Below are 16,596 nucleotides of genomic sequence, written 5' to 3'. Positions count from 1 at the left end.
ACTTTCTCTTTGTAAAATCACTGTATGAAAACTTCAGCTACCATGAGCTCCTGTGACACCATGCAGGAAGGAAGGCAGAGAGAGAGAGAGGGAAGAAGGATTTAGTTCCCATCTCTAACTGTCAATGTTATCTCTAGTTGCTGCTAACAAATGGTGCTGTGCTGACCAGACACGCTGCCAACGGGAGAGAGGAGGACAGACGGGAAGAAGGAGGGAGGCGACAGGGGGTCACAGGGCAACACAGTACATGCAATTTCATGGTCAAATGCAGTGTTTTAAGGGGGGCATCGGAGGGGAGAAACAAGGGGGGGAGGTAAAATGAAATACCAGAAATACTTGACTGTGCTGCAGATGGCGATCGGAGTGACTCCTTCCAATAGAGGGTATGTGCCGATTGTGGAGCTGCTTTTGCTGGAGACTTGTGCGAGGGAACAGGACGGGCCAATGATTGTCAGGGCAGCCCTTACACTCGGTTAATCTAAAGCCGCACCTAGAATTATGTGGGAGGGACTCCGACTCTTGGCTTGGCTGCCTCCTGCCTGAAACGTAGAATTTACGTGCAGGCTGCAGCCAGGCACACCGCAGACAGTCCCTAGCAGAGCAGGGTCCTCAGTATGCAGGCAGCTGAGGGCGGAAGTGATTGAAGCGGGCGGCGGTGGGCCCTATGGCAAGTACTTACCGGTAACATTTCTGATTTAATTTTAGTGGGGCCCACGCCGCCCACATATGTGTCACTAGGACCACACAGTCAGGGGCCCACCGAGACTTTTCCCGGTTCCCGACCCTGGGCAGGCAAAATCGGGACTGTCCCGCGTGATGCGTGACAGTTGGGAGGTCTTATGTGCACAGTCCCAGGGGGGGGCACTGCCCCCTCTTGCCCCCCTCTGTGGACGCCCATGCCGTGATTGTGAGTAGGAAAACCAACTGGTTGAAAAGGGTCTTTCCTTGACGAAGAAATAGTGGGAAATCTCAGGGCTGCCCCACTAGTGATTTTATAATCTGATATAACCCAACCTATTGTATAACGTGCATAGTCCTCTCTATGCTTGGGGTTGAATGTGCTTCACCAAGACCAGAGAATGTAGGCTGTGGGCACAGTTTAAGTTGGCATGGAGGGGTCCTCTGCATCAGGCTTAATTAGTGCAATTACCCAAAAGGAAGATAAAATGGACAAGGTAGCAGAGCAACCCAGTGCTACTCTCTAGACTTGCTAGTAGAACTAGTAGAACTTCAAGTCATAACATAAGGGACGGGTGTTTATTCTGATGCATCATTGGCATTGACAGTCCCTGTTTTTGTTTCAGTGGGATTTCAGTCACCTTATGACCAGAAATGAACCCTCAGCTATAATCATGTGTGTGAAGAACTTCTCATGATGATGCAGCCCATTTTGTACTCTTTATACAGCTTGTAGGTGGCACATTAGCCCCAAGGTAAAGTGGACCCATGGTGTTAGGGCCCTATATGAGTATAAGTTGTATGATATGAATGTAACCCATGATCTAAATATTATACAGCTGGTATAGTGTGATGACAATCCATTCACTCTCTGAACCCTAGTTCCAAGGTTGACTTCACCCTGTAACAACGTTACCTGGTGGTCTAGTGGGAGGGGGTCTGCAGGGACGCCTGCAGCCCCCTCGGCGGGGACGCCCGCCTCGTTGCTCCTCTGGGCCGCAAATGGGGAATAGCTAGGGCGCGCGCGGCGCGTCTCTTCCTGGTTATGTGCGCATGCGCGCTGGCGTGTGACGTCAGCGCGCAGTGGCGCGAAATTTAAAAGTATTAAAGGCACAGTTTGGATTTTTATCATTGCCCGTGATAGGATTTAGTTCCTGGTGCTTCTGAGCTTGTGCTATATTCTGAACCTGTTTTGATTCCTGTTTTTGACCCCTGCCTGGCTATTTGACTATTCTGATTTCTGGATTCTGACCCTTGCCTGATTATTTGACTACCACTTCTGATTAACCCTCTGATTGACTCCCTGGTTTGACCTTTGCCTGTCTGATAACGTTTGTTCTCTGCCTGCCTCGACCCGGCCTGATCTGACTACTCTTTTGCCTAACGCCTTGTACTGCGATCTGAGACCAGGGTGCCTGGTGTTTGTTCTGGTGTTGGGTGCCGACCGTGACACACCCAGAGCTTTCTACTCTAAATACAGTCAGGGATATGCTAAAGTTTCAAAGTTCCCCTTAAATTGTAGCCCCAGCCATCCTATAATGTTTTGATGCCCTACATTTCCTACAGAGAAGAGAAATTGGAAATCTATATGTCAATAAAACTACATTTCACAGCAATCATAAAACAGTTCTACATAAAATACAGGCATCTCGTGTGTTATGGTGTAATTGCTACATTTACCTTTAGATTCAATTTTAATTGTCTCTTGATGCATTTTTTAATATTTAATACCTGGATTAAAACTACTCAATAGCCCTCAATCAACCATAGTTGGAACGACACTTTGGAACATCCACACGGAGTGATTTCATATTGATTGTGTTCCTGCTGTTTTAACAGAAGGGGGCTTTTGTTACCAAAATTCTATTGCAGCTGGTTAAATAGAAGGTCTGTTCTTGTTTTTAACATGTACCGTACACCCTTATTTCGGTATTGATATCTCTATATCTAGCCTTCTCTCTAAAGAAAAACACACAATCCTCAGAGTGACAGAGGCATCCAAAAATGAGACCACGCGAGAACATTGGACTAATTCTTACATCAAAGAATCTCTGAAATTCTTTCTTCAGATGTATATAAATAAACAAAACTATCATTTCATTCAGAACCCAAAGAGGAGTCATAGAAGCAGCCTTGAGCGCTAGATAGGACAGCCTTAAAATGATTTAAAAGGAGGAACAATACTGTAAAGAGAAGTGTTGGACTGGCCCACCTGTATACAAGGAAACTTACTGGTGGACCCAGGTGTCAGTGTTTACTCCTGATCACCAAATTGTTTGCCTTGTATGCCTATACTGGAGGTCCCCAAACCTTTTTTTACCCATGAGCAACAATCAGATGTAAAAAGAGTTAGAGAGCAACACATGCATGATAAATGTTCCTGGCTGGTGCAAAAAAGTGCTGCTATTGACCATTTGGTAGCCCCTATGTGGACTCCAAACCAAAAGAGGTCTCTGTTTGGCAGTACATCTGGTTTTTATGCAACGAAAATGTGCCTCCAAGCCAGTAATTCAAAAATAAGCATCTGCCTTTAGGACACTGGGAGCAACATCCGAGGGGTTGGGGAGCAACGTGTTTCTCATGAGCTACTTATTGGGGATCACTGGCCTTCACCATGGAGATTACACATTTTTATATGAGAAAAAAGAGAAGATATTGAGGAAAGGATATATCCAATTTTGTATGGAGAAGTGATTAACAAAATTAAGAATGAAAGTAGAGAGAGAAGGAAAAATAGTTTGGAGAGTGGGCCTGTCTAAGATCATCTGGTGGTCCTGTGGAACCCAAAGAGATTAGTAGTAATGAAATAGTATAGGCTTCTCTTAAGCTGCAGTTATTAAAGCTAAAATTTACAGATAGACCTGTCCTCAAGTGTCAGCTTAGATCTATGGCACACAAGGCATTTTGATCTGGTGGAAAACAGTGGTGGTCACCTTTCCCCATCCTCTTGACACTAAATAATCATGCACCAACTAATGCAAATGGGGCAGATTGACCTCCAACACTATGGCACCACCACACCTCCCTTAGACAGCTTTTTCTCCCCCCATGTATCAATAAGTGGAATGGTGATAAGTGAATAAGGACATCTTTATCACCACTGTCTTCTGCCTCATTACAGCAGCCCAACCTTATTTACCAAGTATTTGCATGTGAGTACTCATAGTATATAATATTAAACAGTTACAATGGAACAATTATAGAGATTAAGGCAATTTCTGAGGATATTGCAGTAGAAGGACCAGATGGACTGTATAGAATACGAGTCACTTGGTGAATATAAAACCATGAGATGTTCTTGCAGGTGGTTTCTCAGACCACTCAGTACATACTAACAAAACAAACTAATAAAATATTTTACATATTTTATCTACACTGCCCCCATCCCTTATATCCCTTATGCCCTTGTGATCCTAGATGCCCAGGGCAAATTACTTCTATGCTTAAAACTGTTACTAGGAATTATTTGCAACTCTACATTATATGTCCATCCCAAATGTCTTGCTGAATCCCAGCAATCGTACAAATAATCCCGAGCCCAATAAACATAATGGATGCAATGTGAGCATTCACCTATTACATTACAATAAAATCTCCCTTCCCCGCGGCTGAGTGATAAAGGGGCACTAAAATCAGCTCTGTCATTAGTTGCAAGTCATTTTAATGTGGGTCTGCAGCCCTGTAACAGATAACCAGCAAAAGGCAAGCGACAGTCTATAATTCTGTGCCCTGATATCTAACGTCGAATCCACACACTGATAATTGACTTTCTTGTTATTCACAAATCATAACGTTTTCACAGCCCGGGAACCTACTGCCAAAGAAGCCTGCGAAGCACAGACCTCGTAATGTGACCGAAAGACAAGGCAGCACCTGTTTGATGTAAACAAACGCTTGCCGGTCATTCAGCCATTGCAAAATTACCCGAGCGGAGGCGCACCAATGAGTTTATCCCATAACAAAGGCTGATATAAAGGCTCGTTCCTATTCTGTTTATTTTACTACAGGGGCCGAATCAATGGCTATAAAGAGCAAATGTGAAACTGATGGGCCAGGGCATAGTGTCGTCCTTATATTTAAGGCTTTGACTATGCTGAAGGACTTTCCCTTGGATGTCATAGCGTCTAGGACATCTTGTAGTTTTATTCAAACATCCAAGAGACTCATGGGTCATCTTGAAATAAAATCTTGCAGGTTGGTTTCACCTGTGCAACATTGGTTTAAAAAGTCAAGATGCTAATTAGTTGACTTATTCATTAATCGTTATCACCTCCAGCCAAGACTAAAGTAACCTAACCAGGCCTCCACTCAACCATCTTCCGCCATTGTGTTCTAAATGCTGTCTCTTGACTAATCCACTTATCCCCATGCTTCATATCTGCTGTTCCCCTATGTTCACTGATGCCTAATGTTCTCCTGAATTCATTTCAACTTTCTAATGGTAACACTCAAGAACCTTAATCAAATTTTACCCATCCCACTCCCACCTCTCTCATATACAAACAAATACCTTCAACTTCTAACCTTCTTTTCTTTCATGACCTCATTTCTTTGTCTCAGCATCTTCTTTCCTTTTTTGGAATTCTTTGTCACTTTCAGACTCCCCCTTACCCTTCAAACCTTCAAAAGCTCCCTGTTTTTGGATTGTACATAAAGTACACTGCATCAATCTCTCCAACAGATTTGCAGCACAATCAGTGTAGGACTGGCCCACCGGGATACCAGCTAAACTCCAGGTGAGCCCAGGTGTCAGTGGCCTCTTGCTTCTAACCATTTAGCCTATTTCATGGTCACTACCTATTTCTTTATGGGGAAAAATGCTTAATAATGGAAGAATATAGGAAGTAGATATAAAAGACTAGGAGAATAAAGAGGTTAAGGAAAGGAGGAATAATAGTTTGTAAAGAAGGCCAATAGTCTTCTGTAGTAGTTGTTTTCTGGTGGGCCCCTGGCATCTCAGTCCGAGCACAATTGTTCCACAGACCATCTGCTTCATTTTGTTTATATATTTTTGATCCTATATGCCTAAATACTGAAAGACAATAAAAGTCTGTGTATGCAGATTACCCCTGATTTGGATGGATTCTGTTCTCAAGCTTGGATTGGTCACTGGCCTTGAGGCAGAACCACCTGTTTAGCTGTAAGAGTGTTTCTTTGTTTTTTTGTGCTGTGAAGAGATATCTCTATGATCTCCCTATGACTCAATATCTCTAAATACTGAAAAAGAAAACAATTCTGTGTATGCAGATTCCCCCGTAAACCCCCCCCCCCCGACTAGGATAGACTCTGTGCTCAAGTTAGTCTTGTAACTAGTACTCTGGCCTTGAAGCAGAACCACATTTTTGGCTGTAAGAGCAGTTTTCTAGTCATGGGCAAATTGTCTCGTTTTGCTTCACTGAAAAATTTGCGAATTTACAGTCAAATTCGAAAACGGCAAAAGATTTGCAAAGACACATAAAAGTCAACGGGCATCAAAATTATTTTGATGCGCATGAATTTCGACGTCCGCGACAATTTTTATAAGCACGGCTATTTTGTCCAAATGCATTAAAGTCAACTGGCATCTGAATAATTGTGACACGTGACATTTTTTATGCACGTGACTATTCTGAAGCGCGCCCAATTTTTTGGCGGATCTTTAGCAGGCAAATTTTTCAGGCAGTTTCAATTTATTCACCGGCAGCGAATCTCTGAAATTCGCGGCAAATTCCCGCCCACCCATCACTACAGTTCTCTGGTTTTTTTTTTTTCATAATGCACTCCTCTTGGTAACTCCCTCTTACTCCCGTATGTTCTCATGTCATACCTTTCATACATCGCAAGTCTATAAAACTCTGTAATTTGTGACTCTTTGGGGCAAATTCACTAAGCACCGAAGCGCCGAACGCTAGCGTTACTTCGCTAGCGTTTGTCATTTTCGTTACTGCGCAAATTCACTAATGAACGCTGGCGTAGTTTCGCTAGTGTTACTTCGCACCCTTACGCCTGGCGAAGTTTCGCTAGTGACGTAACTACGCAAATTCACTAACGCGCGCAGTGTACTGAACGCTACTTTTTACGCTAGACTTCCTTCGCCACCTCAGACCTGGCGAAGCGCAATAGAGTAGATAGGGATTGTTTCAAAAAAAGTCCAAAATTTTTCTAAGTCCCAAAAAACGCTGGCGTGTTTTCTACATTATGGGTGATAGGCTGAAAGAGATCGAAAAAATTTTTGGGGCTCCCCTCCTTCCCCCCTACATTTCCTGACTCATGGCAACTTACCTAGACAGTGGGCACATGTGTAGGGCAAAATAAACATTTTATTTGATGATTTGAAGGTTTTCTTGGCATTTGTAGTGCTGATACGTATTCCTCCATTGAAATTTGAATTTCGCGCCGTATGCAAATTAGCCTTCGCTAGCGTAACTTTGCTTTACTTAGCGAATCAACGCTAGCGCAACTTCGCAACCTTACGCTACCCCTGAGCGCAACTTCGGATTTTAGTGAATTTGCGAAGCGCTGGCGAAACTACGCCTGGCGAAGTGTGGCGAAGTGCGGCGAAGTTACGCCTGGCGCAACTACGAATCTTAGTGAATTTGCCCCTTTGTGAGTTTAGAATCCACAGAGCTTGTGTTAAATAAACTTTGTATTTTTGTACCAGAATTTCCATGACAATACAGACAATTATGACCAATCTTACTTAGTCTTTCAATATAGTAAAATAGGAAATACTGACTTCTATTCATTATGGAAGGGTTTAATACTCATAAGTCATTTATGTGCCTCCTTGTTTATACTGCAGCATGTGCCCATGTAGAAGTTTTGAGATATGGTACGTGGTGCTATCATGAGACAAAGGTTATTTCATTGTATTTCTTAATGACAACTCCACCAATATCTTCTGGGGTCTAGAGGGACAACACAGGTTAGGAGTAGACAGTATGTCCAGTGGTGAATGATATCTTTGGAGCAGAGCCTATAACAGACTATCTTTTGCTTCCAATCTAGTACGTTACCAAAACTGGGCTTCTTGGATCTCTAGGATCCCAAATCAGTGGGTGGTGGAAGTGCCCAACCTGAAGACCAAGTGGTCTAACAACTTAAGTGAATGCTTATTAGTTGCCATGGATATTTATTGGATTATAGCAACTGCCAGCAACTGATGTTCTCAGGTATCAATGGTTGAACCCCAAATTAACTTAACCCAAGAAGTCTGCTGCATTGTTTTACCTCCATATGTTTCCCCCTCTTACGTTGTTCATTGACAGACCCTCTATCCTGCTGTGTCTCTCTATACTCTGCTCACAGTGGGTGTAATTTAAAAACACTGGGCGCACCTGGACGGCAATCCATGACAACCAATTAGATGTTTGCTTTCAGTTTTCAATTTACAGCTGGCTGAAAAAAGCTAATTACTGATTGGTTGCTATGGGTTACTGCCCGGATGCAAATTTTCCCAGTGTTTCTATATGATACCCTATGTTTTTTTTACAACCTCAGTTACTATGCTGAAATACCAAGAACCAGGGCCGTGCATATCTGCTCTGTGCTGAAAGATTTATCCATGGAAATAATTACGCCACAACTCCCCTGCATTGTGTTATTTACAGTTAAATAAAGCATGGAGGCCTTTCTATATGAAGCACTACAGGGGAAAAAAAAAGATTAAATGTGGAAATGAATCATTTGCAATTACCCAAATCCTCTCCCCAGTTCCAGGCCCAAATGATATCAAGATACTATTTTTGCACATGAAATTCTAGACCAAGTGCACATCTTATGCCATTCTGATTATCAATCAAAGTTGTGTAGATTATTTTTGTCTGACGGCGAATTTCATTCAGGGCAGAGACACACGTGGAGATTCAGAGAGATTAAGCTGCCCAGCGACAAATCGCCTCTCCCTCGGGTGACTAATTTCCCCAAACTGCCTTACCGTCCCGGCTAGAATCGAAATCTCCGGCAGAATGGAATTTGGAGCGGTTTGTTTTCCGGAGACTTCCGAAGTTGCCTCACGAGGAAAGCGTTGCGGGGAGATAAGTCGACCGAAGAAGAGGCAATTTATCGCTGGGTGACTAATCTCCACGAATGTCCACGTGTGTCTCTGCCCTAAATGTCACATGACACTCACTGATCCCGTGCGTTCCCTGATTTTTTTTTCTGGAATGGCGTTCAATGAATAAGTCAGAATTCTATTTTTATTTCTTGAATTAAAGAGGTTGTTCACCTTTAAGTTAACTTTTAGTAGGTTGTAGAATGGCTAATTCTAAGCAACTTTTAATTGGTCTTCATTTTTTATTTTTATTATAGTTTTTTAATTACTTGCCTTCTTCATCTGACTCTTTTCAGCTTTAAAATGGGGGTCACTGACCCCATCTAAAACAAATGCTCTGTAAGGCTACAAATGTATTGTTATTGCTACTTTTTATTCCTCATCTTTCTATTCAGGCCTCTCCTATTCATATTCCAGTCTCTTATTCAAATCAGTGCATGGTTGCTAGGGGAATTTCCACCCTAGCAACTAGATTGCTAAAATTTAAAATTGGTGAGCTGCTGAATAAAAAGCTAAATAAGTCAAAAACCACAAATAAATTTTTTTTTAGAACCAATTACTACTGAATAGCACTTTCTACATCATACTAAAAGTTAATGTCAAGGTGACCAACCCATTTAAGGAGGTAAAAAAGCTCCAGGATTTGCATTTTCTATAATTTTTCTAGTTGTCTGGCCTGCGTGTTATATCAGACATGTAAAACTCACAGCATTCCATCAACCAACGTCTTTATTTCATCAATAAAACCAGTCAGATGCAACTCCACATCCCACCAGGTTGGACAATGTTGTTCCACAATGCACTTGTTTTTCAAGTAGGCATCTGGTTGACCCTGGCTCACCAAACTTTTTGGGCTTATGAATTAGCAATGCACAGGTCCAAAACCCTGACCCCTCAATCACCTTTAAAAGACCCTCACCTTCCCAAGCCCAGCTCCTTGCATTGTAACTATTACTGGTGACATCACTAAGGGACCCCCTACTGGAGTCACCAAGAGGATTTGGGAAGATGCTGGAGAAGAGCAGGTGCTAAGGTTGTAGGTCTAGATGTACAGGTATGGGACCTGTTATCCAGAATGCCCAGGACCTGGGGGTTTCTGGATAAAAGATCTTTCCCTGACTTGGATCTCCATACCTCAAGTCTACTAAAAATAATTTAAAGATTAAAGGAGAAGTAAACCCTAAAAATGAATATGGCTAAAAATGTCCTATTTTATACAGTGAACTTATTGCACGAGGCTAAAGTTTGAGCTTGTCAATAGCAGCAATGATCCAGGACTTCAAACTTGTCACAGGGGGTCACCATCTTGGAAAGTGTCTGTGACACTCACATGCTCAGTGGGCTCTGATTGGCTGTTGAGAAGCTAAGCTTAGGGCTCGTCACTAATTATCCAGCAGAAAATGACCTTCCCTGGCTGTAATATAAGCTGATGCTACAGGTTTGCTGATTATTCAATTCTGATGCTAATTGCACTGGTTTCTGTGCTGCCATGTAGTAATTATGTGTATTAATTACTAATCAGCCTTATATTGTGACATTTCTATTCTATGTGTACTGTATATTGTGAGTGGCTCCCTAAGCTCAGTAAGTGACAGCAGCACAGAGCATGTGAATCAGTGAATCAGCAGAAAAGAAGATGGGGAGCTACTGGGGCATCTTTGGAGACACAGATCTTTACTGCTAAAGGGCTGTGGTTGCCTTGGGCTGGTACAGAAGCACAAAACATCATGTGCAACATTTCTACCTACTTCTTTAGTTAGGCTTTAGTTCTCCTTTAAACAAATAAAATAAAATTGTTTTGCTTCCAATAAGGATTAATTATATCTTAGTTGGGATCAAGTACAAGCAACTGTTTTATTACTACACAGAAAAAGGAAATTATTTTGAAAAAATTTGAATGATTTCATTATAATGGAGTCTATGGGAGATGGCCTTCCTGTAATTTGGAGCTTTCTGGAAAACAGGTTGCTGGAAAATGGATCCCATGCCTGTACAGCTTCTGAACCCACCCTAACACAGACATAGACTATGGGTGAGCAGAATTCAGAGGATTGAGAGTGACACAGCAGGGCAGTAAAGCAAGGCGGCATATAGAGTGTTAGACATCAGTGACACAATATGGAGATCACATGGATCAGCACATCAGCAGGAGGTATTTGTTGTAGCACTTGAGTTTTATTTCTCTGGTGGAAGTGAGGATGAGAGGCAGGATTGTAGCTCACACAAGAGACTCTTGACTGTAGGAGAAACAACAGCTGAATTCACAAGTGACTCAAGTCTGAGCCTCGCGACAGAGGATGGAGCTGAGAAATAGAAGCTTTGTCAGACCCAAGGCTGAGATTTATATACAGCCCAGTCTAATGTCCTTGTCCAATGAGAATTGGGCATTGTCCCCTATAATTAATCTATTTGTATATCACTTTGTCTTATCTATCTATCTATCTATCTATCTATCTATCTATCTATCTATCTATCTATCTATCTATCTATCATCATCTATCTATCTATCTATCTATCTATCTATCTATCTATCTCTCTCTCTCTCTCTCTCTCTCTCTCTCTCTCTCTGTCTGTCTGTCTGTCTGTCTGTCTGTCTGTCTGTCTGTCTATCTATCTATCTCTGTCTCTTATCTATCTATCTATCTATCTATCTGTCTGTCTGTCTGTCTGTCTGTCTGTCTGTCTGTCTGTCTGTCTATCTATCTATCTCTGTCTCTTGTCTATCTATCTGTATATCACTTTGTCTATGTATCTATCTATTATCTATCTGTCTGTCTGTCTGTCTGTCACTTTGTCTATCTATCTATCTATCTATCTATCTATCTATCTATCTATCTATCTATCTATCTATCTATCTATCATCTCTCTCTCTCTCTCTCTCTCTCTCTCTCTCTCTCTCTCTCTCTCTCTACCTATCTGTCTGTCTGTCTGTCTGTCTAAATGCTTTTGAATCTGACTATTAATATACCTATGAGTTTACTTATCCTAAATGTCCTTACCTTACCATTTCCTCGAGACCTTTCCTACACAACTCAGCGCTACATTACTATACCGTATACAAATCCGACATTCCCGGCCAATTCTCTCTCATTTTCCCTAACAAACGGCTCATCTTCGGGAGCTCAGGGAAAGCTGCAACATTTTCTGCCTGCTGATTCCTATCAACCGTCAAACAAGCTCTTCATGTAGGTCAACAGAATTGTCTCTGCACTAAGTGAGCAATAAATATTTGATCCGCCCAATAAATATATATTTTATTAACTATCACAACACACGTCTGCTTTCTCCTTCCTCCCCTGGATGTATTGATAAATAGGGCATCTGCTGCGCTCCATTGTCTGCCCCGGGGATTATTTATAAGGAACATTAACATCGTAACATCAACTAAGAACATCTATTCACAGCCATCAGGTTCAGAAGCTGCAACTCTGCCGGAAGTCAACTTTGTTCCTCTGTTTGAAGCTTCTCGTCAACAATAATCATTGGCAGAACAGGAGGCAGATACACCCTGTCACTTCTACTCACTGACTACTCACACTACAAACTACTCCTATCAGAGAAGATCAGCAAAACTCAAGCACATTAATATTGTCTGTGTTTCAATCTGAAAAGATAAAAAATGTACCAGCGTGATCCATAAATAATTCTGTTTATTAGTAGCCAAAAACATCAAAGTACTTCTGCCTTCTGCTCATTATCCTCCTTATAATGATGTTTATCCACTGTTACTATAGGCAACATCTACTATACCTGCTATCCCACAGTCACGCTCCCTTCCCAGAGACTATTATCCACTGTTACTATAGGCACCATCTCTCCCTACTATACCTGCTATCCCACAGTCACACTCCCTTCCCAGAGACTATTATCCACTGTTACTATAGGCACCATCTCTCCCTACTATACACTGCTATCCCACAGTCACAACTCCCCTTCCAGAAGACTATTATCCACTGTTACTATAGACACATCTCTCCCTACTATACCTGCTATCCCACAGTCACACTCCCTTCCCAGAGACTATTATCCACTGTTACTATAGGCACCATCTCTCCCTACTATACCTGTTATCCCACAGTCACACTCCCTTCCCAGAGACTATTATCCACTGTTACTATAGGCACCATCTCTCCCTATTATACCTGCTATCCCACAGTCACACTCCCTTCCCAGAGACTATTATCCACTGTTACTATAGGCACCATCTCTCCCTACTATACCTGCTATCCCACAGTCACACTCCCTTCCCACAGACTATTATCCACTGTTACTATAGGCACCATCTCTCCCTACTATACCTGCTATCCCACAGTCTACACCTGACCCGTTCCCAGAGACTGATTATCCACTGTTACTATAGACCCCATTCTCCCTACTATACCTGCTATCCCACAGTCACACTCCCTTCCAGAGACTATTATCCACTGTTACTATAGCACCATCTCTCCTACTATACCTGCTATCCCACAGTCACACTCCTTCCCAGAGACTATTATCACTGTTACTATAGCACCCATCTCTCCTACTATACTGCTATCCCACAGTCACACTCCCTTCCCCAGAGACTATTATCCACTGTTACTATAGACACCATCTCTCCCTACTATACCTGCTATCCCACAGTCACACTCCTTCCCAGAGACTATTATCCACTGTTACTATAGGCACCATCTCTCCCTACTATACCTGCTATCCCACAGTCACACTCCCTTCCCAGAGACTATTATCCACTGTTACTATAGACCTCCATCTCTCCCTACTATACCTGCTATCCCACAGTCACACTCCCTTCCCAGAGACTATTATCCACTGTTACTATAGGCACCATCTCTCCCTACTATACCTGCTATCCCACAGTCAGCACTCCCTTCCCAGAGACTATTATCCACTGTTACTATAGGCACCATCTCTCCCTACTATACCTGCTATCCCACAGTCACACTCCCTTCCCAGAGGACTATTATCCACTGTTACTATAGACCCCATCTCTCCCTACTATACCTGCTATCCCACAGTCACACTCCCTTCCCAGAGACTATTATCCACTGTTACTATAGACCCCATCTCTCCCTACTATACCTGCTATCCCACAGTCACACTCCCTTCCCAGAGACTATTATCCACTGTTACTATAGACACCATCTCTCCCTACTATACCTGCTATCCCACAGTCACACTCCCTTCCCAGAGACTATTATCCCACTGTTACTATAGACACCATCTCTCCCTACTATACCTGCTATCCACAGTCACACTCCCTTCCCAGAGACTATTATCCACTGTTACTATAGGCACCAATCTCTCCCTACTATACCTGCTATCCCACAGTCACACTCCCTTCCCAGAGACTATTATCCACTTTACTATAGCCGCCATCTCTCCTACTATACCTTGCTATCCCACAGTCACACTCCCTTCCCAGAGACTATTATCCACTGTTACTATAGACCCATCTCTCCCTACTATACCTGCTATCCCACAGTCACACTCCCTTCCCAGAGACTATTATCCACTGTTACTATAGCACCATCTCTCCCTACTATACCTGCTATCCCACAGTCACACTCCCTTCCCAGAGACTATTATCCACTGTTACTATAGGCACCATCTCTCCCTACTATACCTGCTATCCCACAGTCACACTCCCTTCCCAGAGACTATTATCCACTGTTACTATAGGCACCATCTCTCCCTACTATACCTGCTATCCACAGTCACACTCCCTTCCCAGAGACTATTATCCACTGTTATATAGGCACCATCTCTCCCTACTATACCTGCTATCCCACAGTCACACTCCCTTCCCAGAGACTATATCCACTGTTACTATAAGCACCATCTCTCCCTACTATACCTGCTATCCACAGTCACACACTATCCATCTATCCCTATTGATCCACTATTATTCACTGTTAACCATAGACACCATCTCTCCCTACTATACCTGCTATCCCACAGTCACACTCCCTTCCCAGAGACTATTATCCACTGTTACTATAGACACCATCTCTCCCTACTATACCTGCTATCCCACAGTCACACTCCTTCCCAGAGACTATTATCCACTGTTACTATAGGCACCATCTCTCCCTAACTATACCTGCTATCCCACAGTCACACTCCCTTCCCAGAGACTATTATCCACTGTTACTATAGGCACCATCTCTCCCTACTATACCTGCTATCCCACAGTCACACTCCCTTCCCAGAGACTATTATCCACTGTTACTATAGACACCATCTCTCCCTACTATACCTGCTATCCCACAGTCACACTCCCTTCCCAGAGACTATTATCCACTGTTACTATAGGCACCATCTCTCCCTACTATACCTGCTATCCCACAGTCACACTCCCTTCCCAGAGGACTATTATCCACTGTTACGTATAGGCACCATCTCTCCCTACTATACCTGCTATCCCACAGTCACACTCCCTTCCCAGAGACTATTATCCACTGTTACTATAGACACCATCTCTCCCTACTATAGCCTGCTATCCCACAGTCACACTCCCTTCCCAGAGACTATTATCCACTGTTACTATAGACACCATCTCTCCCTACTATACCTGCTATCCCACAGTCACACTCCCTTCCCAGAGACTAATTATCCCACTGTTACTATAGACACCATCTCTCCCTACTATACCTGCTATCCACAGTCACACTCCCTTCCCAGAGACTATTATCCACTGTTACTATAGGCACCATCTCTCCCTACTATACCTGCTATCCCACAGTCACACTCCTTCCAGAGACTATTATCCACTGTTACATAGCACCATCTCTCCTACTATACCTGCTATCCCGACAGTCACACTCCCTTCCCAGAAGACTATTATCCACTGTTACTATAGGCACCATCTCTCCCTACTATACCTGCTATCCCACAGTCACACTCCCTCCCAGAGACTATTATCCACTGTTACTATAGCACCATCTCTCCCTACTATACCTGCTATCCCACAGTCACACTCCCTTCCCAGAGACTATTATCCCACTGTTACTATAGACACCATCTCTCCCTACTATATACCTGCTATTCCACACAGTCAAGAGTTTACCTCTGTAGATAGACGGGTTCCATGCTGTCCTAATTGCTATCCAGTTACACTTTCCCAGTTATAATGGCGATGTCATGACCTCACCGATCCTATCCCACCAGTCACACTCCCTTCCAGAGACTATTATACCACTGTTACTATAGGACACCATCTCTCCCTACTATACCTGCTATCCACCAGTCACACTCCCTTCCCAGAACTATTATCCACTGTTACTATAGGCATCTCTCCCTACTTATATACCTGCTATCCCACAGTCACACTCCCTTCCCAGAGACTAAATCCACTGTTACTATAGCCCCCATCTCTCCCTACTTATACCTGCTATCCCACAGTCACACTCCCTTCCCCAGAGACTATTTATCCACTGTTACTATTACCACCATCTCTCCCTACTATTCCTGCTAATCCCACAGTCACACTCCCTTCCCAGAGACTATTATCCACTGTTACTATAGACACCATCTCTCCTACTATACCTGCTATCCCACAGTCACACTCCCTTCCCAGAGACTATTATCCCACTGTTACTATAAAGTAGACACATCTCTCCCTACTAATACCTGCTATCCCACAGTCACACTCCCTTCCCAGAGACTAATTATCCACTGTTACTATAGACCCATCTCTCCCTACTATACCTGCTATCCCACAGTCACACTCCCTTCCCAGAGACATATTATCCACTGTTTACTATAGACACCAATCTCTCCCTACTGTATACCTGCTATCCCACAGTCACACTCCCTTCCCAGAGACTATTATCCACTGTGTTTACTTAAGAATCCATCTCTCCCTACTATACCTTGCTATCCACAGT

The 16,596-nt window shown here is 43.0% G+C and overlaps 1 protein-coding gene across 5 annotated transcripts in view; it reads right to left on the bottom strand.

Annotated features, from left to right (window-relative positions):
• LOC108708803 (teneurin-4) overlaps positions 1-16,596 on the bottom strand; it is an 878,105-nt gene that overhangs the window by 476,841 nt on the left and 384,668 nt on the right. The window contains exon 1 of one of the 5 annotated variants that reach the window (XM_041582865.1): positions 328-584. The exons of the other annotated variants lie outside the window; for them this stretch is intronic. The gene's annotated coding sequence lies outside the window, so the exon portion shown is untranslated. Of the gene's footprint in view, positions 1-327; positions 585-16,596 lie in introns of those variants that run through there. 5 annotated transcript variants of the gene reach the window in all.

This window comes from Xenopus laevis, chromosome 2L (assembly GCF_017654675.1).
Source record: "Xenopus laevis strain J_2021 chromosome 2L, Xenopus_laevis_v10.1, whole genome shotgun sequence".
In the NCBI taxonomy this organism is placed as follows: domain Eukaryota; kingdom Metazoa; phylum Chordata; class Amphibia; order Anura; family Pipidae; genus Xenopus; species Xenopus laevis.
This window is presented reverse-complemented; position numbering and strand designations above follow the sequence as displayed.